This window comes from Haemaphysalis longicornis, unplaced genomic scaffold, assembly GCF_048455015.1.
Source record: "Haemaphysalis longicornis isolate Haplotype H1 unplaced genomic scaffold, Haemaphysalis longicornis Haplotype H1 scaffold_14, whole genome shotgun sequence".
Taxonomy (NCBI): Eukaryota; Metazoa; Arthropoda; class Arachnida; order Ixodida; family Ixodidae; genus Haemaphysalis; species Haemaphysalis longicornis.
This window is the reverse complement of record NW_027526245.1, coordinates 5591011-5612678: the sequence shown is the minus strand read 5'-3', so window position 1 is coordinate 5612678 and position 21668 is coordinate 5591011. Positions and strand designations below refer to the sequence as shown.

At 44.3% G+C, this 21668-nt stretch overlaps 1 long non-coding RNA gene across 1 annotated transcript; it reads right to left on the bottom strand.

Moving 5' to 3' along the window:
• Positions 1–15630: 15630 nt before the first annotated feature.
• LOC144164959 (uncharacterized) lies at positions 15631–21539 on the bottom strand. Its single transcript, XR_013321272.1, has 3 exons — positions 21140–21539; positions 18616–18700; positions 15631–16136 (listed from the first exon to the last, which is right to left on the bottom strand). It is a non-coding gene; the product is annotated as an uncharacterized LOC144164959 (long non-coding RNA).
• Between the last annotated feature and the right edge of the window lie 129 nt (positions 21540–21668).

Sequence of the window (21668 nt, the reverse complement as noted above, 5' to 3'; positions counted from 1 at the left end):
ATAGCCGCCTGACTGTTTCGATTTCTTTGTTTTTCCTGAAGCAGGTTTCGCCATTTACGATTGCATTTCTTTTTGATTTGGACATTTCTAATCACGAAAAATTCAGCGTGTCAAGTTCGCGCGCTTGGTAAGTAATGCTGGGCAAGAAGATGACGAGTGTAGTTTGTTGCTCGCCTATTTTTATCAGAACTAAAAGCCTCGTAGAGCTTCAGTGTGCACTTGTCTTCGCAGTTGCCGGTGATGCAGTTGTGTTTTTTGCGCTGTTGTGTCGCTTACCTGACCAAGCCAGCGGCATTGTTGCAGAGCAACTAGAGTCAAACCCGCCTATAACAAACCAGGATAGAGCGAAATATGCTATACATTGAACTAAAATAAATCAGTTACGGAAATAGACCCGAAACACATTCCTTATAACTAACTTGACTTCGGATATATCGAGCTCGGCATTCCTAGAATGGCCCCCAAAATGCATGGTCTTGGAGTGGCGATTGAGATCTTGATTGGCCGCGGCCACTAAGCAAAGGCGGCGAGTGAGACATTGCGCCTCGTATAGAGTGACACGAGGCCCGGCACTTTCCGTAACTGTTTCCTACGCGCGGAACTCACGACGGAACTCGCCCAGTCAGTTAGTCCGGACCAAGACGGCAGCTCGCCAACCTTCCCGATGCTGTGCCGAAAGGAGTGTCGTTCGAACATTTCCTGTGTCGACGACGGCGTGGCCGTCACTGTAAGCCCCTCCGACACTGGCACCGTAAGCAGCACCGTCGTAATGCTGATGAAATGAACGGAGGAGGCACAGGATGTCGCCAGTGAAAGCCGCCCGACGATTAATGAAGTTCTTCCGGCAGCCGATGTCCTCCGCCAATATTTATTAGATATTGACGGACACGGACTCGAACTGGTGCAAACAATGTCTTGTATAAAGAATGCTTTGCTAGTTTACGCTGCCAAAAAAAGGGAAAAAAATCACCGCTTTTTTTGGAAGCAGGCAGTTAAGGCGGAAAGTAGCTCTTTTATTTGCAATAAGCCGATTGTTTTGTGTAGGTAATAAAATACTTTATTATGTTCGTTTCTGCATGCGGGGATGGCAATGGGATTCCCTGGTATTGCGAACGCGTAATAATAAACTCGTTATATGCGGGTTCGGTTATATCGAACTAATCCTGGTGCATATTGCAGTTCGCTATAACCGGGTTTGACTGTAGTCCAGTGACCGCCCTTGTGAAGCCCGAGCACAGTGTTGTTCGGCCCAGGCGTGTAGCACCGTGTAGCGTATTCAGGGCACTTCTATTCGAGAGCATCCCTTAGGACAACAGGTGAGGACCCTTATCCATCGAGATCTCGTACCCCCGGTGGAGAAGCTGTTACGATTCAGCCCGCCGCTATTCCGGCGTCGCGTACTGTAAGCTTCGTGCAGTGCTCCTGTGCTTTGTAGCAGAGCCTACCACAACGTGCGATCTCCGCGTGGGCGCCTAGCTGTCGGCTACTCAAACCGTTGCAGCGGCTCCCAACGAATCTGCAAGTTGTTGAAACTTGCCCCGTTTGGGGACGACACTGCAAGCAAGATCTCCTCTTTCCCCTTGCTCAGGCTCAACGAGCGTCTCTGCTGCCGGTTGCTCACGAAACCTGGAAAGGGTGTTGTGTGTGTCTGCACTATGCTCTGGTAGGACAACTCTTTACCGTTACGTTTCGGGGTTAAATACGCGGTGCCTGCGAGCGTATAATTTATTTTGGAGCAGCGAATCCATGGTGTCGCTCTGCTCGTGTCCAGCACTGCAACGTTTTCAAGAAGGTTATTATTCATGTATCACTGCGGCTCATGTTTTGCCATACAAAAAAACAGCTAAATTTAACTTCGGCTTCCTGTCGTTAAACCCAAGGCAGCAACCTTTGCTGGCGGCTCGACCACCACGCTATCACATTTATGAGGGATGCGACAAAGAACGGTTCGGGAACACCTTCACGAACATAACATCGGTTCAGAACTGGCAGGCATGCCTGTAGAGAAGCATTTTGGCACATCAAAGGACACCCAGTATCATTCTAAAAATTTCGTTCGCACAAAAATGAAGAATGTCCAGTTTTTGGCGAGGTCAATACGAATAAATTTTATACCCGGTTAACTTTTCTGGTGAGGTGCACAGGGTTCGTTCCAAGAGACCTCGAACATGCCCACTGATTTTCAATTTTTTTCTTGTTCTTTTCATGAGCTACGCACACACCAATCATTATTCGAAAAAACTTCATTCGCACATAAGTGAACACTTTGTGAAAGAACATCGTAAACAGGTCAGAAACGGCGGGCTGCTTCCGGCTCCTGCAGTTCTTTCCAACTTCGTGTTCACGCTGTAATAGGGCGCAGGCGCAGACTTTCAAAATTTATTTCAAACCGTAAAAAACCAGCAGTAGTATGCATACTGCAAAACGCACATTATGCAACGAATACAAATATGTATTTCACTGCTAGATGTTTCAATGTGCAACCCTCTCTACCTCTTTCATTTAAAATTGAGGATGGGCGATATGCTCACGCCTTCGTCCAGCCTTAGATGTAACATGGCATTTCTTGCACGCCATTCGAAAACAGCGGCAGCCGTGCTTCGCGCTTTAACCTTCCTATTGGTTATGTTTTCTCAATTTTAGCAGCGTTTTGCGTGCGTATTGGGCACAATTGAGTGTAGTATTGGGCACAATTGGGCAAAATCAAACTGGGCAACAATTGAGTGTAGACCAATGTGCCCCATTTTATTACTTAATTTTTTGTTTGATGAAGAATGCAACGTTTTTTTATACGCACTGTCATCATGATGAAGGTTTTAGTTGCAAATTAATTTAAATAAAACTCCCACACCTTCGCACACCACGACGTGAACCGTCCAAAGGACTCTAGTGGTTTGTCCGTGACTCTTCCATGTTAGAACATCACTTACGTGGCCCTCAGCCATCATTCTAATAACTATTATTCGCTTGTTTATTGGTTTGAACCGACAAAGAACCCCAACTATTTGTATTTTTTTCTCTTAGCGGCCAGGTTGTTTATGCAATCGTGCGGATGCAGAAGACGGCAATGGTCCGTCTTTGCGTTTCGGAGCCTTACAAAGAAGCTCCCTCGACACGAAAAAATAATGAAGTGCTCAATGCCTAAATAACTCTGACAACGGCATAGTGAGTAGAATAGCACACTACTGGAGTTCTGCAAAAATATATAAAATCCTTATTGCAAAAGTTACAAAGCATGCTAAGGCAAGAGGTGCGAATATTGGGCATGAAAAGGAGAATGAACGTTTTATGCCTTAGCACCAGGGCAAAGAAGACCACGAAGTAATCAGAAAACAGCATGCCGACGGTATTAAGAAGACACAGTGCACCGGTGGATCAGTTTCTCCTGTAATTTCTGTCTCTAATAGGACGTTTTCTCAAAATCCCACAACAGGGGAAGCTGTGACACACGTTCATCTGCAGAAATACACCTTGAGAGTAATCTAGAGACAGCAACATGAACCAGCGGTTGTCTGGTGGCGTGCGCGCAGCAGCAGCCAAAGGTGCCAACAAGCAAAAGCACGGCAGCCATTACGCGTGTTATGGCACGATGATCACCCTCGAGACGTTTTTGTTTAAAATATTCAAATGATTCTTTCAAGGCCAGACGATATATTCGCAATAGCTTGCCATTACCCTACTAGATTACATAGAAGCCCTTAGCGAAAAGTAATACGTTTGAAATACGCACGAGTACGCTTGAAGTGCACTTCAAATATGCTTTGTATTTGTAAATCTATTTTAAGTGCATTAAAAATTGCATTTTCTCAATTTTTAGTAATTATTGAAAATACATTATAAAAATGCGGGAAAAATACCGTGCTTTTAGGTACCCTCCAAATAGATTAAGAATGCACTGAATCTCACGAGTGTGCGCTTAAGACATTCAGAATATATTGAAAATGTATTTCTTCCCGTTAAACGATCATGGTTTAAATGCACTGTAAATATAATAAAAATATACTTACCTAACTACATTCAGAGCAGCACTCTGAGTATATACTTTAAAAGTGTGCTGAAGAATGGAAATATACTCCGAATATGTTCGAAATACATTTCAAATGCCTTTTACGTTTGTGGAACAAACATGGTAGAAATACACTCTCAATGCATGAAAAATATTAATTGAAAATACATTTTAAATGTATTCATAAAGCTTTGCCGCAATACATTTCGAGTACACTACATGCGCTGCTTCAGTAGCTGAATTGCAAGATTCACGTAAAGGCTATCTGAAGTGCCGGATAAAATACATCTCAAATGAATACACGCACTGAGAATTTCTCCTCGATGCTTACTTATAATAAAAGAAACTGAGCGAGATACTTTCCCTTACTGCGCTGTCTAAGGCAGACATAACTCTGCGTATTAGAGAGAAACTCGGCGTACAAGTATGTAAGCGGCGGTGTTCCAACGCAATCGGCAAAGCAAAAACATTGATTTCAACGCGTATATATATGTACGAAAACACTTGCACTTTGCCAGCGTTGTTACGACGGTATCGCTGTGGAGGCCTTGAAAATTTTCTTTTTCTGAAAAATATTGGCCTTAGATGGACAACCCTGGCTATCCTTGTGAGGGCGAGCAGCTCGGCGCCTCTCACTGCTGCTCACTACCTCCTCCTCTGTGCCCGGCACCTGCGGCTCGAGTTGAGCGATACACCCCTCCTTCACGTTTTTTCTGCCTTCGCTGAATTTCTTTTGCCTGTCCTGTGGTGTTATAAGTTTTCGGACTCCTCTACGCGCGGTCGTCGGGCGGACGCAGTCTCTGCTTGGACGGCGCGTTGCAGCGGCGTTTGCCGTCTATCCAAGGTAAGCACGATATACCGGCTGTTTGCGTGTGTGGTGTCGCACTACAACGAATGGACGTATGTTTGCCTTGCAATCGAAGAGTGCTAACGCCCTTCATAAAATCCGCACGTGGTTGTTAAGCTTACCTTCACCTGCGAGCAAGACTTCCTACCGTAACTACTCCGTGCCAAGAGAATGTACACACAAATCAACGACAGCAAGAACACGTAAAAAAAAGGATTTTAGTGCTTTTTTTGCGCCTAATTTTGCGCCAGGGCCCTGCTGAGTGGACGGGGAACTGTTGCTACGAGTTTCCTTGTAGATCTATTTATTTATTTATTTATTAAAATACTCTCAAATCCTGAAGGCGTTACAGAGAGGAGTGGTTACATTTCATACAATCTTAGTTACAGCCGTTTTGAATGATGTAGGATGCGGAATGTAGGCGATGGAGGCGGGGAGGTGGTTCCAGTCGTCGCAGGTCTTGGGAATGAACGAGTGAAAGTAGGGGTTTGCGCGACACTGCGGAACCCCTACCTTGAATCTGTGATTGTTTCCTGCGGAGTTGTAGGGTGGAGCAGAAATTAGAGCCTGTTTTAGAATGGGGCTAGTAAAGTAAATCTTATGAAAGAGGCACAAGCGCACAATTTTCCTTCTAGCAGCAAGGTCACTAAGTTTAAGAGAAGATTTAATTGACGTGATGCTAGCGGTTCGTGAGTAGTTTGTGACAATGAATCGAGCAGATCGAGTTATTCCATTCTGAACTTATTGAGGACTAACACTTGCATTAAACACATAACAGCCAGGAACGTTTTTAGCACAGCCTGTTCAGAGAAAGTCCGCCGTCCGTGTTTCCGCACTTGAGAAATTTGCGAACTGTATCCAGGGGCGCAGCTTTCTTTTGTTTTCTGTTCGCAGCAGCCGCTCACATCTGCGCATGTTCACAGCAGCCGCCGTACGGGGAAGGAACCCAGTTTGCGCCATACATGCATCCGACTAATCCGCATGGCCGGGCCGGGAACCGGCTCAGTCGTCGCACCCAACTCGTCCTAGGAAAACTGGTCATAGGCAAAACTGGTCAAAGAGGGCATCTCGTTCTAGGTGATCCCGTAATAGGAAAAGTGGTAGCACTGACCTTCTCGTGCTAGGAAAATTCATCTCGCGGTTCCATTTTTGGCCGATGTCGAGGAAATGGGGAGAGGAAGTTAGTGGCTTCTAATCTTATACATTACTCCCACGTTGAACTCTTCAGAGTTCGGGGGGTCCCCTGCTTTTGTTAGTTTCCAGGCGGTGGTTGAAATTGTTTTTCTATTTTAACGCATGTTCCTCTGTCCCCTTCTTATTTCCCTACTTCTTGCAAAAAAATTCAAATTTTTTTTACTGGGTAAGGGGTTTCTTTTCAGTTTTATTTTTTCTTCTCGTTCCAAAAAATATTCCTCACGCTTTTTCTGTGGAGGGGGGGGGGGGGGTCTACTTTTTCTTTCGTTGCGTTTTCTTTCCTTTTCTTTTTTTTTCTTTATGCGTTATATTTTGAAGCTTTTTGCCTGCTTGTGTATATATCTATAAATAGGGCAAAATGTTGGCCTCTTGTTTGTTTGAAGGTGCTAGTTGAAATTGGATTTTCGGTTTCAGCACAACTTCCGGTTTTTTTTTTTTTGCTTTTCTTCTCCTTATAAAAAATATTCGTCACACTTTTTTGTGAGTGTGTGTGTGGGGGGGGGTGTGTCAACTTTTAAGTCCAGCCTTGACTTTCAGGTGGTATGAAGACTAACAAAATGAAAGTTACCCAGCTTGACAATCATCGTTTGTCAGCAGGCATGAAAACACAAGATCAAAATACTGAAAAGCGAAAACACAGAACGCAATCGCAATCCCAATATAGCGCCGTCACTCATTTACCAAAAATAAAAAAAATGTATTAGAAAAAAAAGAACGGGCAAACAAAATCGAATATAAAAGGCTCACGTAATTGGCTGCACAAAAAAAAAATAAGATACGCTGTCTGGCTGGCGCGTTCTTCGAAGACGACAAAGGAAACATTAAGGGTGGTGAATTGAAGGAGGAGTGTAAGAATGTTTACGCATAAGATGAGCAATATACACCATTTTCCATAAGCAGCCGGGAAAGGAGGAAAATACTCTCAAACCAGTTCTCTCGGCGGCCGACCAGTGTTGCCTGTGCGCGCTGGGCTGCTAACATCGCTCGGCGCGGTATGCTCCGCTGCGTATACAGGGGGTATTTCGCACCGCGTGCTTAGTTTTTGCGGAACTTTCAACTGTTTTAGCCAATGTTGCGATGCCGTTCAAGGCGCAAACGTCACTTGGTCAGCACTGCGCGGTGGTGGGTTATTGTACAACCAGAGAAAGCGAGAAACAGTCGCTGACATCACGCATGTGCACGACACTGCCTGGAGAAAATGCAGTGCGGTTGCGGCGTGTTTTTGCTGCATCGCTTCCCAACACACACCGAGTTGAGATATCGGTGGATGCCGCTGATAAATCGCAACGACTTTGTACTAACGACCAACTACAGGGTTTGTTGGGTGCACTTGGACGGCAAGCAGACGGAGCAAAATCCATTTATCACACGCAAAGCTGCGACAGGGAACGGAACCCCCTGAAATGTTAGAAGCAACTTTATCCTTTACCATACAGCATTGATTGATTGGTTGATTGAATCTTTGATTCATTATGGTGTTTAACGCCACGACGCTTCATGGGTGATGAGGCGCGCCGTAGTGGAGGGCTCCGGGTTAATTTTGACCACCTGGGGATCTTTCACGAGCGCCGATACAATATAACATTACAACAACTTCTGGTTCCTTGTAGTCAATTTAAAATACCATATATTGTTTGGTCATTACAGCCGATTGGCATTAAACAATACCCTTTTCGTCTACTCTAACCTTTAAAATCACGGCGTTTTGTTTACTTTTTTTCAGGCCAACGCATTATAAGCTGCCAAACGATATGAAAGGATAACTTTCTCCATCGCACACTGCTGGTCGATAGCAGGACAAGCAGGCAGCCCAATGTGGAAACGAAGCTCGAGATACGCGTGAACGCTGCATTTGGAAAATAGCTCAACCTGTTCACAACGCGGTCAAAGGAAAAGCTTCTAATTCTTTTGCGTTGTCACGGAATCTAATCAAAATTACAAAACAGTTACTGCTGGTCGCGTAAAGAATTTGTGGTGAAAACAGCGGTTTCACAAAGGTGGGCTCCGAGTGACAGGCCACATGCGCTGCGCAGAGTTAGGCCAATCATAATCACGATCATGATCAACCAGAATTAACTCACCCGAACATCGACCCTGCTGCTCAACCTTCGAATAGTAATTTGACTGGTTGTTCTGTCGTGTTATTTTTCCGCCCAGATAATTTCGTTTCGTCAGTAACCGTCATCAGTCTAGCTAAGAAAGATTATTTTACATTGCAATGTCAACAGCGTATCAATCGCCTCGTCGAAAGTCCATTGCGAGCACGGATCACCGTGAGCCACATATGCTGTGCGCGCTTCTCATTCGACGTCCGCGCTTCCGTAAACATGACTAATCGGTGAACATAACCAGCACGGTGGATTTGAAAACACGTATTTACTCCCCGATATCGATTTCTATGTCAGTCGGTGCCATACCGGTACGTTTGCATCGCGGAACTGCGGACCACCACCGGCACCACCACCACACTGCTACTGCTGCTCGCAACAGCCGGGATCGGCATTTTCCGCTCTGACAGCAAATGAAGACCTAAATTCCGTCCGCAGATGATGAAAACAAAACAGAACACACACACACAAGCACTGCACCGCTAACTTAACGCCAAACCACTACGGTGCTACGGTTCACTTGGTAATGCACGGGTAACGAGCAGACGCACGGAAAGAACGGAGCACTTAACAGCCCAGCGCGGAAGTTTCGGCGGTCGCTTCATAGACGGCGCTAGCGTCCGGTCAGAAAAAGCAAATGGCGGCGCCCACCTCTAGCAAGGAAAATGGTGTATACAAGCGATTGTACTCTTTCATTTGAACATGATAGACGAAAAACGTAAATTGTGACGAGCTGGCCGAGTGTCCAGTTGCCCTAGGTTACGAGTTTCCCTAGTGCGAGATGGCCTATGACGACTTGCCCCATGTGACGAATTCACCTAGGACGAGTTGGCTGCGACGAGTTCACTTTTGACGAGTTCTCCTAGACCCTTTAAAAGCGACTCACGTAATCTTCGGTGCAAGTGGCTGCAGCGAAAGTGCTTCATGCCCCGGAACTAGAAATGATTTCTCCATCTAAGACAAACTGTATGAGAGTAGCCGCTAGGTTACAATCAGTTTCTGTTCCTACCGCCCCCCAGAACCAAGAACCAGCAAAGGAAGGGAGGAGAAGGAAGGCGGGTGGGGAGGTGGACTGCGAGGGAGGCAACCAGTTCCCCGCACGAGACCCCTCGCTTCCCGGAACGGGTCCCCCGGGCGGGTTCGTCTCTTTTTTTCCCTTGGATTGCTCCCCCAAAACTTCGCGAAACTTCAGGACGTTGGACCCTTCCTCTTTTGTGTTTCCATGCAACTTTTTCCCTCCTTGCTGTATTCATTTCCTAGCGCATTCACGAACACGTGTGGGCGTTCCGAGAGGCCCTTTGGCCGCTCGTGGTCGAGTGACAGACACGCGGAACCCGACACACTACCGCTGGACCACGCCACCGGAGAATCTAAAAAATGTGCCCAAAGGCACCGAAAACAGCGTGGGCTGCTTGGCGGTTGTGTGTGTTTAGAAGCCGCAATTGCCGATTTGCGTCTAAAGGGTGTACTAAACGAGTTTCATTTAGGTGTCACGAGTATTTATGAAGCAGCTACTTTTTATTTGATGGTCCCTGACGCTAACAGGTGTTGATCTTTTTTTGTATGTTAAAGACGCGAGCATTTACAATTATTTTCCGGGTTGCCCCCTAAATAAATGATGACGTTGTCTGTGTACAGCCAGAAGTATAAAATTACCTGCCGGTGATGTGCGGCGGAGAGAAAAAAAATTACATGTCTGTGCAAGCACAAATACACTTTTTCTTGCTTTGCTTGTTTTAATCGCTTCGGTTAGGTGCCTACGATATAAGAGCTTGTTATTTTAAGGACGGCGTGATATTTTTCTTGTTTTCGAAATAACCTTACTTTGCTGTTCCTTTGAAAGCATTATTGAGTGCACACGTCAATCTAATGACTTTTATGTAAGCTTTCTACTATAATCCTGCCCATGCATTTTTAAATTGTTTCACTGCGCACTATATTTTTAGAACGTAATCTCCGAAGAAGGTGACGCCGAAATATGGAACACATAAAAATAATTCTAGTTAATAACATTACTACTTATCGTATTTTATTAGCGTCCTGTGAGGACACAGACCAGTTTTGTCCAAGTTAGTTAAAAAACTAGAAGTGCCACCATTTCAAGTTAACTTAAGCGCCTAAGAAAGAGAAGTAGCATAACTCTAAGAAAGATTGATGATTGATTTGATTGATTCTAGGGTTTAACGCGCCGACGCAACGCAGGCGATGAGGCGCGCCGTAGTGGAGGGCTCCGGATTAATTTTGACCACCTGGGGATCTTTAACGTGCGCCGAAATCTCGTACACACGGGCGTTTTTGCTTTTTGCCTCCATCAGAAAAGCAGCCGCCGCGGCCGGGAATCGGGAATCGAACCCGCGACCTTGTGATCAGCAGCACAACACCTTAGCCACTGAGCCACCGCGGCGGGTAACTCTAAGAAAGAACTCTGTTGCATGTTTTGTAACGTTGTTAACTTAGCTGTCTTTTTTTTCCTAATTTTCGCTAATTTTCATCCCTAGACAATGTCCAAACATAAGCTTCCCGCCCCCCCACCCGCCATTTTTTCTTAAAAATTGTATTGAAGATCCGATGCCGCATGACAATATAAACTATGCTTACCATTCTATAAATTCTCTTACGTCCTTCATTGGGGCATTGTTTTCACGGTGGTTTTTTTTTCTTTGAAGGGGTAACTAAAAAATCTTTGCTCGCGAGTGACGTTGGCACGGCGAGAGAAAAGGCCTGATTGGTTTGACATTTATTTTCGTATAAAAAATGTTTCACTAATATTTTTCCGTTTCTTTTCACTGCAGGTGCTGGTGAAATTTTCCGCGTGGAGAATCCGAAGTACAAGAACAATGATGCACAACGCTTCATCTGCGCTGGCTACCGAAGTGGCTGAAAGGCATTCATTCCTGCTGCTTAGTAATGGCAAAATCGGCCACTCGACTGAGGTGTACAATAAACAACTTTCAAACTGCCAATTTGTGCTCGTACATGCTGTTCTTTTCAGTCATTTACTGGCCCGCATTTCGAGCATGGCTGGTTTACATTTTTACAATGGAGCATATCTTCAGCCTATAGTGCCTGTTAAACTTTTTGAAACCACAAAATGCAATTCTAGTTGGACGTTAACAGTTCCCCCAAAGACACATTGCCATGGAATCTCTCAATGTATTCAGGTTTTATTTAGTATACACCAGTAACACATTTTGAGTATATTTGAAGCAGTATTTTCTATGCATTTAAAATGCATTACTATTATATTTTGCACGTATTTAAAATTACACTTTCTGAGCATTTTTAATGCATTTAAAATGCATTAAATATATATTTTCAATGCACTGCTTATGTATTTTTGAGGTACATTTTAAATACATTATAAATGTATTCAAAATGCATTTGGAATGTGGACAAAATAATGCAGAATAAACACAAAGTTATTATATGTATTAAATGCATTCAAAATACCTTAAAAATATGGCATCTTTTCGCTAAGGCAGGAAACAAAACGTATTGCGTCGCATTGCCACAAAATTGCTATGTTAGGTGTAAAACTGTTTGCTTCGTGTCTGGAGCAGCTGGTTTGTTTTCGAAATACCTACTCTGTGCATTGCTAAACTGAAATGATGGACATTTCGGTTTAGCTACCTGGACATTCGTACGCAACTAATCTATTTTCCTTTCATGATACATACAATCGCCGTGCCAGGCAAACGGGGTCTCTGTTGCGATGTTGTCCTCAAGGTTGGGAAAGAACAGCGGCTTTGCGCGAGTTCTCGCAGGATGCTTGCTTAGGAAGAAGTGCGAAAACGAACAGCCTATTCTAATTAGGCGTTTACTTTGCACAGAAAGCCCGTGACATCAAAAACAGGACCTACTGCAATTACAACCTATATTAGCAGCAGCCGTTGTCTTGAAATAAACGACTTGAACTGCGCATTTATTATTCAGGTGTTGAACAATTCGGCCGCCGTTAGGGCTTAAACCTGGGGGGGCCGTCGGTATGCAGGACTAAATGCAGATGTATAACCAGTTTTAAAATATTTTACAAAGTTTTTGATAGATAAGGAACGTAAGCATGCCTGGAACGCGCCCACTGCGCGCAAAGAGGGGCTACTGTTGGCATCATTTGTAAGGATAACAACGCTATTTTGGAAGGCAATCAAGTGATTTCAGAACTTCCACAGCTTTATTGGTTTTCATTTGAAGGTTCATATTAATGAAACACGTACAGTGTGGCACAGAGGGGGCGGGCAGCAGTGTTTTCTATGGTATCTGCTATTCAAACGAAACACTGAATCAAGGAAACGCAGCATAAACGTTTACGTATACAAAAACAACTGTCGTTATTTGTTTTTATTTTAAACAGATATTACATCTGAAACAACGCATGGACTGTCACTCTTTATGCTCTGTGAAATGTTTTGTAATTCTTTGATTTTAACGCATTGCATGTTTTTACTATGTTTCGACTCACCTGCATATTGTTTGTTAGTGTTTTTGTATATTATGATACGCTTAAATTAGCTTCGGGTATTGGCCCAGCAGTTTCCTTAGGTGCTCTTTTGAACAAGTGAGAGTGAATAACGAAATTAGTGAAACCTTGCTGAGTAAACGTTTCTATCAATGTTTACTCACGGTTATGTGCGTGTTGGCTCTAATCACATAAAAGCCCATTCCGGTGTCATGCCGCACGCGCTATTATCCAGACTACACATTTCAAAGTCGCACATTCATAAATTTTGTGAAGCGGGCTCATATGCCCCTCATAGATCCCGGTTCCTGGCTATAGCCCGAAGAGGTATGTGCTCCAAAAAAAAGCACTATACAACATCCTTTGGTGAACACCTGGCAATGTGCGGGTATAGCACAGTCGTAAGGCATTGTGCCGCTGCTATGGAGGCCCCAATTGAAATCACATCGAGTTTAATTGTCTTTTCATATTGCTTAGTTGAATGCACCTACAGCCTCAAAAAAGACGATGGTTTTTCGCATTGTGGTGGGCTTATTGCATTCAGCCGGAAACCTGCTCTTTTTGGTTTCGCCTAATGCAATGATTAGAAAAGCCGCGGATTCGTCTTTTGTACGCGCTTTCTTAAAATGCCAGTAGTTAGTTTTTTAGGTCATGTTAAGTTCTCGGAAAATGTTCTACATAAAGGAACAAAAGGTACAGGGCCGGGACATTTTTCGAACCTGCTGGGTGCAGTACCCGCCCTCAAATATCACAGTGCAGTCTGCTGTGAGTGTGGAACACAACTAAATATCAAGTACTGACTGAAGCGGGACACTTCCTTGTGGTGCTTAAGAGACTGAAAGCAGTGTAATTTTATTCGTCGGTTCGAGCCGAAAATTTTGCATAATTAGATTGCAAGCGCACATTGTTCCTGGCAGCTCCCCGTTTTAGCGATACCATCACACGGCTACACAAGCAAGAGGATCAGTGGTAGAAGAGAGTTTTGTATTTGGCATTTAACGGGGCACTTGTGATGCATACCTAACTTCTTTATTCCTTAAATGAGCAACATTATTTGCAGGTGTTAAAAAAGGTTTGGATGGAGTCACGCATTAGGGTAGCCAGCGAATTTCGAAATTACTTCGTATTTATAACAGACATTAGGCGTGTTCACATGGTCGGAGGAGACGCGACGAAAGTGATCACACCCTCGGCGAGTGAATCGATATTAGATAAATTAGCGTTTAAACTGTCGTGTTAATTCTCTGACACACATATACTAGAAATTATTAGCACAGGTCTGCATACATATTTCTACGGCCTTAGTCCAAACTCCCGATTTGAAGCGAGAGGCGTTTACTGCGTGATGCCTTCGATAACAGGAGCTTAAGCTAGGGAGTACCGAAAGGGAAAGTGGAGAGGCGCTACACGTATATAACATATCAGATGCATGCAAAACCGTACAGTGGAAGAAATGATGAAGGGGATCATGTCAAGAGGCAAGAGGACTTCGCCCTTCGACAACGGGGGCTAAAAGCAAAGCTTCTCAGCGCTTCAATTGGCCAATAATACTTCTTTAAGTGAAAACCTTCAAGAAATGCTTAGGCGTCCTCGGACTATACGTTCGCACAATAACACCACAGTTACGGGCAAGGTGAGTAATTTCATTGTGAATGTGTCGTAACAGTAGGAGTGTGGTTCATACGTGCCCTGTTGAACAAATCGCAATTTTGATGCCAAACTGATCTACTCCGCCCGACCACCCAATGGCCTGCGTACACTAAATAGAAAGAGAGAAAGTATGCGCCTGCACCTACGAGTATGCCGATCAGTGTATATCACCGGAACAACACAGCCATTGTGACATTCGTTACGTATTGGCACATACATTACAAACTCCTGTGCTGGTTACAGACCCTCGCCGAGTAGATTGCAAAGACCTTTTTTGTTTGTTAACTTGAAACCGTTGTCTAAATCGGCACTGATACACAGGGGATGACGTCGACGGTATCCCGTCAGCTTTATTAGGTTCTGAGTACGTTGCGTTGACAAGAACAGAGCGAACTTCAGTAACGTTTTGTCCGCGACTACACAGCATGCCATTGCTGTTTAGAGCTCGGTGTCTCTTTTCCTCACACACGCAATGTTTTGAAACAGTGTGCATTTGTTTAGAACTATCTAAGAATTTCTGTCTCCAAGACAGAACGAGTAAAGGCACGCACTCAGGAACAATGAAGTAGTCATGCTATATTTGCAAAGCGAACACTAAAGTGGGCTGAAAGTGAAGGAATTTTTTAATAATGCAGGGAGTTGTTCTTTCGCTTGGATTGGTTTCACATTTTTAAGTTTTTTTGCCAATGATGGGTGTCACAGTGTTGGGCTTCTTCTCGATCGTTTAGTTGTCCTACGGCCGCTCTCTGAAATCTCTTGGTTGCGTCTTATTTTTGGAAGCGGTTTGTAAAATTAGTGCTTTAGGGGTCATAACTCCGGCTTTGTATTTTTGTTTGTATTTTTTTCTACCCAATTTTTTACCTGTAATATTTCCGTACGACTACTTTTGCCATATATAATAAACTTTGTGAACTCGTCAAAATATAATTTTTGAGCGCGTGCAGGGCGTTAAGTGGTAGCTGTATGTTTCGCAATTTTTTTTCCTGTTTTCGAGGGTTATTTTTTGTTTTCTTTTCTTCTCTCATCGATTTTGTGTGCAGTTTGCAGGATTGAATTTGAAAATTTTTATTGATAACTTTCCTTGACTGTAGAAGGCCCGGAAAGCAAACAGAGTGGAGCTAGCGTCGGATAGTGAGCAATAGTGTGTCTACCCAAGCTAAACTACAGTCATATCTAGTCAGCGACCTAAGGACGGCCATCGCACCTGGCTCAACGAGGTCTATATACCTAAGAATAATAATACAGCTGAAGTATAAGAATTACAGCTCAAATCCCTTATGAAAATTTCTACGTCCAGTCAAAAGACAGTCTGCGTCCCGAAGGAAACAGACTGCGTGCGTCCTGTGTGTTTCCTCTGTGTCGGAATTTCGCCACCGACTTTCTGCGTACTCCAAGTGTCCCGTGTGTTTCCGTCCTCCATGCGTCCAGTCTATCTCCCAAAGGCAACACAGACACCATACGGCCTTTGTGTGTCCCCTATATGTCTTGAAGGCAACAGACCGCATTCATCCCTTGTGTGTCCCCTGTATTAAAATTTCGCCACCGACTTTCTGCGTCCTCCAAGAATCCTTTATGTTTCCGTCCTCTACGTATCCCACAAGCTTCCACCTTTTGAGTGCCCTTTGCATGCTGTCAAATAACAGCGCCCAACAGCCAGCTGCATGTAGAAAATGTCAGCCAGCTCCACAGTCACTGTTTCATGCTGCAGCTGTTTCTGTAAGAGCAAGCTGACGAAAATCACATGAATCACACGACTCTTGCAAACCTGACTATTTTATTCATGTTGGATCCATACGTGCTGCTGCCGCCTGCCACACCAGGTGTCGCCTCATCTTTACCCCTCACAGGACGGGATAGCCACTGCCACGCTTGAACCTGAAATGACAAACGCATTGATCGCATATGAAGGGGTTTAAACAAATACCTCTCAAACATTTGCTGGTTATGCTTATAAATATAAAGGAGTGTTCCCATACAAAACTGAACCAAGTATCCTGAAAGAGAAGGTACAACTTCTAGGTTGCAAAATTAGCCACAAAATTTAGACCCCATAAATTAACTAATGAGCTTACGAACATCAAATATGGTAATACTGTTACATAGGCAACACAACCCAGAACTAAGTACTGTTTAGATTCATGGCCTCCTCATCACGGGCATTTATACAGCCTCGCAAGAACATTTGAGATGAGATTATTGCAGCAGCACTGTGGGAACAAAGCAATATAGGGAAGGGGGGGGGGCAGGGAAGGCAACATAAAATTGCATGAACATGCTAAGACAGGCATTGATCAGTCGTCATCATGAGTAGTTGCTTGTTTTCTACGCGTTCTTTGGAACCTATAAAGGCAGCAGTTTTATTGTGCATTTCATTTACGAGACAGCACTTGCATTGTCTAGTTTGTCTGTGCTTGCTTAGAAAAAGCAAAATATACATCACCATGAACTGACCAACCTCTAGGTTGGCTCCTCACTTCTTATATTTCCTTGTGTCGATGGGTAGCAGACACAGGAACAGAAATAAAAAACAACCCTAGAAAAACGTGGTAGATAGCACACTTGCACCCATCATTGCACGCGTGCCACGTGGTCACTCATCCCAACAGATGTACAGTGCACGGAGTGACCCCCAAGCAGCGAAAACTGGGCGTGGTCGCTCTGTACTTTGTGAAAATACAAGCTACTAGAAAGATTTGACAGATAGCACAAACAGTGCAGGTGCGCCAACTTTGCACCATGGCACGACTTTTTCAACGCACAACAGAAAACGCACCGGTATGTCAGTGACACCGTGGAGGAGAAATTCGAAGACAAACCAGGACATCAGTGACAGTGAAAGGGTTAAAGCGGTCGAATACAGCAAATTTAATTTCAGGGTTTATGCTTACCAGCAATGAGGAAAGCTACCGCAGTAACTTGAGCCGACTACTCTGTAACGTGCACTCAAATGCTAAAAACACACAAGCATTTTTGCATATGTTTGCACACAGAGCATTCATACTGTTCGGAAATAATGCAGGTTTTTCCTACTATAAACATCATAATATTGCCCCCAACCACGCCATTTGATTTGTTTACAAAATGTTTTGTTACAAGCACCTGGCCACACCCTGCAATCTTATCCTTTTGTAAGGGAACCGTCTTTTTCCCCTTTTTCCTTTGTATGCTGCACCAGCAGTCCTGTTTGATATGGAAAGGGTGTTGCTTTGCGATCCCTATCCTAGCTTTTCCTGTTTTTTATTGAAAATGTCCTCGATCTAAATGAATGAGTGCAAAAAAAACCCTGCAGCATTCAATTCGCCAACGCTCATCCATGCACGTCCCTTTGCTGACTCCTTCGAGGTTTGTGTTTTTTTATGTTTACTGCGGAGCACAAGTTTGCTCCGATAATCTATATTTTTACAAAAACCCTGCATTATCCGTGGCTACATAACAATATTCCAAACAAAGTCTGATACACAAACCAGAACCCCCCACAGCTCTTTCTTCAATTGCTGAGTACCCTTCTACAATTGATTGATTGTAGGGTTTAACGCACCGACGCAACGCAGGCGATGCAGTGCGCCTTAGTGGAGGGCTGCGGATTAATTTTGACCACCTGGGGATCTATATCGTGCCCCGAAATCTCGTACACACGGGCGTTTTTGCTTTTCGCCTCCATCAGAAAAGCAGCCGCCGCGGCCGGGAATCGAACCCGCGACCTCGTGCTCAGCAGCGCAACGCCTTAGCCACTGAGCCACCGCGGCGGGTACCCTTCTACAATTAGGACCATCATTATATTTGCTAGAGTAAATAGCTGTTCGGGGGGGGGGGGGGGCTACGATGGCCAGTGAGACTCATTACACTACATGAAACACAGTGGCAAAAAGGCATGCAATACACCCTTTTCACTGCTAGGCACAAGTTGCATCTAGGGCATTGAAGTGAATTCACCTAAATTCTATTTCTGGGTGCATGGAATTGTTTCACTCATGTAATGTAATCCATAATATGACTTTTGAGTAGAAGTCTAAAGATCTAGTTCATCTGTAATAGGCGGTAGAAGAAAACTCCCCACACACTGTCTGTGGGTACCACGCAACCACCACAGTGAACAAGGGTGACAAAGTCGTTATTAATTAATTCATGGAGCAAGGACGCAGCCCTGATGGGACAAAAAAAATAAGAAAGGTACCAGAAAGTTTCTCACCCTCATCGGTTCCTTATTTTTTGCCCCATCTCTGCAATGTTCTTATGTCTTAATATCACTGAGGTACCACAAGAATGCCACAATGGTTTTCTATGTTTTTATGTTCTCTCAGCCTTCAAAATCGAGATTTTCAGGCATTTCACAGCCGTAATGAACTCCACTTACAGGTCGTGCAGGATAGATAGAAACAGGAGGCAGCCAATTCTTGTGGTAGCTCACAACGTACATCCTCCATGTCAAACACCTGGCCCTGTAAAAAATGGAAGTTGAAGTAGTAAACAAGCCGTAAATATGCGGCATAATGCCGTGTAATACTCGCTCTGACAGGACATGACAGAATTTCTTTTTTGTAGGTGCAAAAAAGGCACCTTCAATTCTTTCAAGCTAAAAAATAAGTACAGAGCTCACTGATTGAAACGCAACACTGCGAGCGCGTGGCCGCCAATACATGCAGCGCCGTCCATGGACGCCGCTGTCGCTGACAGCGCACCGCTGTCGCTGCGGGGAACCACTGCCCCGCTTATTGGCAACCGGAAGCAGCAAGCTTATGGTCAAAACACTCTCATCCTCGTGGTATACCACAATGCAACACCTAGCTTCCACGGGCGTCCACTGGCGGCGCTGCATGTAGCGCAGGCCACGCGCTTGCAGTGTCGTGTTTCTATCCGTGAGCACTGTACATACATGACAATCCTTACAAGGCTTTCAGCCATACTTTAAAGGAACAGAAGCATCCTTACACTGAATTAATGTTAAACTAAGCCTATTAAATATCCCTAGGTGGTAGAAATCTGTGGCCCCCGATTGCCACTGTGCAAGCATATTCTCTGGTCCAGAGGGTGCGAAACGTGGTTACGGCTTTTAAAGGAGCCATGAAGAGAAAACACAAGTTTGGTTCATTCAAAGGATTCCGTTGCTAGAATCATGCTGACACCATTTTTAACATAAACTCCACTCAAATAAGCTACAAATTAGGAACAAAAGAAATGGCCATGCGACCCACTAGCTCATTTCCCGCAACAGAACCTATGTCATACCAGCCAGCTCTGCAGTTAGCGGAGGGCGGCAACAGCAAACGCGAATTAGGCAGAGGCTTGCCGAACGAACTATTTGCGCTTAAATTTAGGGCACATTCTTTTTACAGTAGTAAGAATGGTGGGACCAACAGTAAAGGTTAGGAAAGCACACGTAAGCATAGAAGTACCAATGCGTACTGCTGTTGGTACTGCGCGCACTATGCTTGGTTTAGCTGCACAGGACTGCGGGGCTTTGGGGTTGTCTCGGACAACAATGGCCGATTGACACAAGCAACGGTGTCTTACGTGACCATATTTGTGGAGCGAGCACTATGTTTCACGAAACGATTATTTTCTCGCTGAACAAAAAGAAGCCACGTTTAAATACGGTAAAAACAAAACAAAAGCAGAAAGCGGCATGCCACGGTATGGTGGCACCATGTAGGTTAAGTAACGGTAAAGAAGGTTTGCCAATCGGCTGCAGAGCGGTCGGTTCCTGTGATGTCATTGCAGACCCTGAAAATGCACGATTTAGCGGGAAAACCAAAATTTTAGCTTCAATTAATGAATTTCTCAGTGAATAAAGCATCGTTTGCATTTGGACAAGTGCTGGGGGCACCATACCACACGAAATCTTTCGAATAACACAAACTTGTATTTTGTCTTCATGGCGCCATTAAAATTCTCTCTGAGGCACATGGTGAACGTCTCAGCGTGCCAATACCTCCAAGGGGTAGGCAAGTTGAAATGCTGACGAAACGAAAAAACAGGATGGCGAAGGAGCGCGGTGGCAAGCCCACGCCCTGTTTAATCTTTTTCGCACCGTGATTGTATCCCCATCACATGCATATTTGTAAGAATCAACACGTTTAACCCATGCTCAACATGTTACGGTCAACACAATTTATGCAAGCCAGCTACAAATAGTGTCACACCACACAAGAATTTCTGTCTGATCATGACGATGCTGGATGAGCTTAGAAAGGTGGAAAAATTTCTTGCATTAAAACAGTGAAAGCTGCCCTGTGACTGCACCAGCAATGCAGGCTGGAACAGCATGTTTTCAAGCTGCGACGTCTAAACAATTATCTGGTCAAATGTTCATTGCCTAAAGTACCTTGTGCATGTGGTACTACTTATAAAGTTGCTAGCAATGCTTAAATGTTGAAAATTCAACGTATATGCAACTCTTACGTATTATAACTACAAATGTAATGCAGCCTCCTTGCATTTCTTTACCCGAAAACGAAAACTACCCGTTAGAACAATGCTAAGCTGCCTACGTCCTGTAAAAAAATATACTGTGGGTCAACTGCCTCCTAAAAAAAATCGGGGAGTGGGCGTTTTGTTTTACAACCATTAACGCAGTTTTCTTTTTCTTTTTTTTATGCAACAAGCTTTAGCGTTGAATCCGCCCAAGCCAAGCGGCGGCCGCTGGGCCGTCAGCATAATATTTTCGTTGGCGGCAATGGCAAGGGGGTCGATCACTCACACAACATACTGGCCGCCGCTCCTGGAAGCTCATTATGACCGCGCCGACGCAGCCGGTAATTTACAATAAAAGAAGCGCGGCGAGCCGAACACCAAGGAATATACTCAACACGTTTAACAAAACAGCACTGCGGCAACGCGTAATAAAATTTTAACATGCACCACGATAAACAATCACTTACGGCAGAACACGCAGCATTTTTCACACGTCGCGTCGACAGACTGGAACTTGCAGTAGAGACTCTTGATTCACGTAGGCACGCACAACTTGTCAGGTATTTTGTCAAATGGCGACCTCGATGTGCGTTTGCTACAGCAGCGCAGTACGGCGATGACACAGACGCTTTGCCAGCACTCACGATGTTTCAGGTGGCACAAGAGCACTAACACGTAATATTACGGCAGGAGGAGCATGTAGTAATTCACGTAACACCAGCAAATCGAAAACAAACCACCAAAACCACGCACAACGAACAAACCACGTCTTTTCTTGCGCACCTATAACAATGACTGCATATATGCTAGCCTAGACTAGACTTATTACTACAGTTGGCTATCTAGCAGTCATAGAGTTTTAGCAGTTACTTTCTTCCTTCATCATCACCCCTGAAGCAAACTAGGCAGACCCCATTATAGTATTTTGTTAAAGTTGATAATAGCAATTATATATATAATGGCAGTATATTTTCTTGATGCGAGCAACATGTTTTG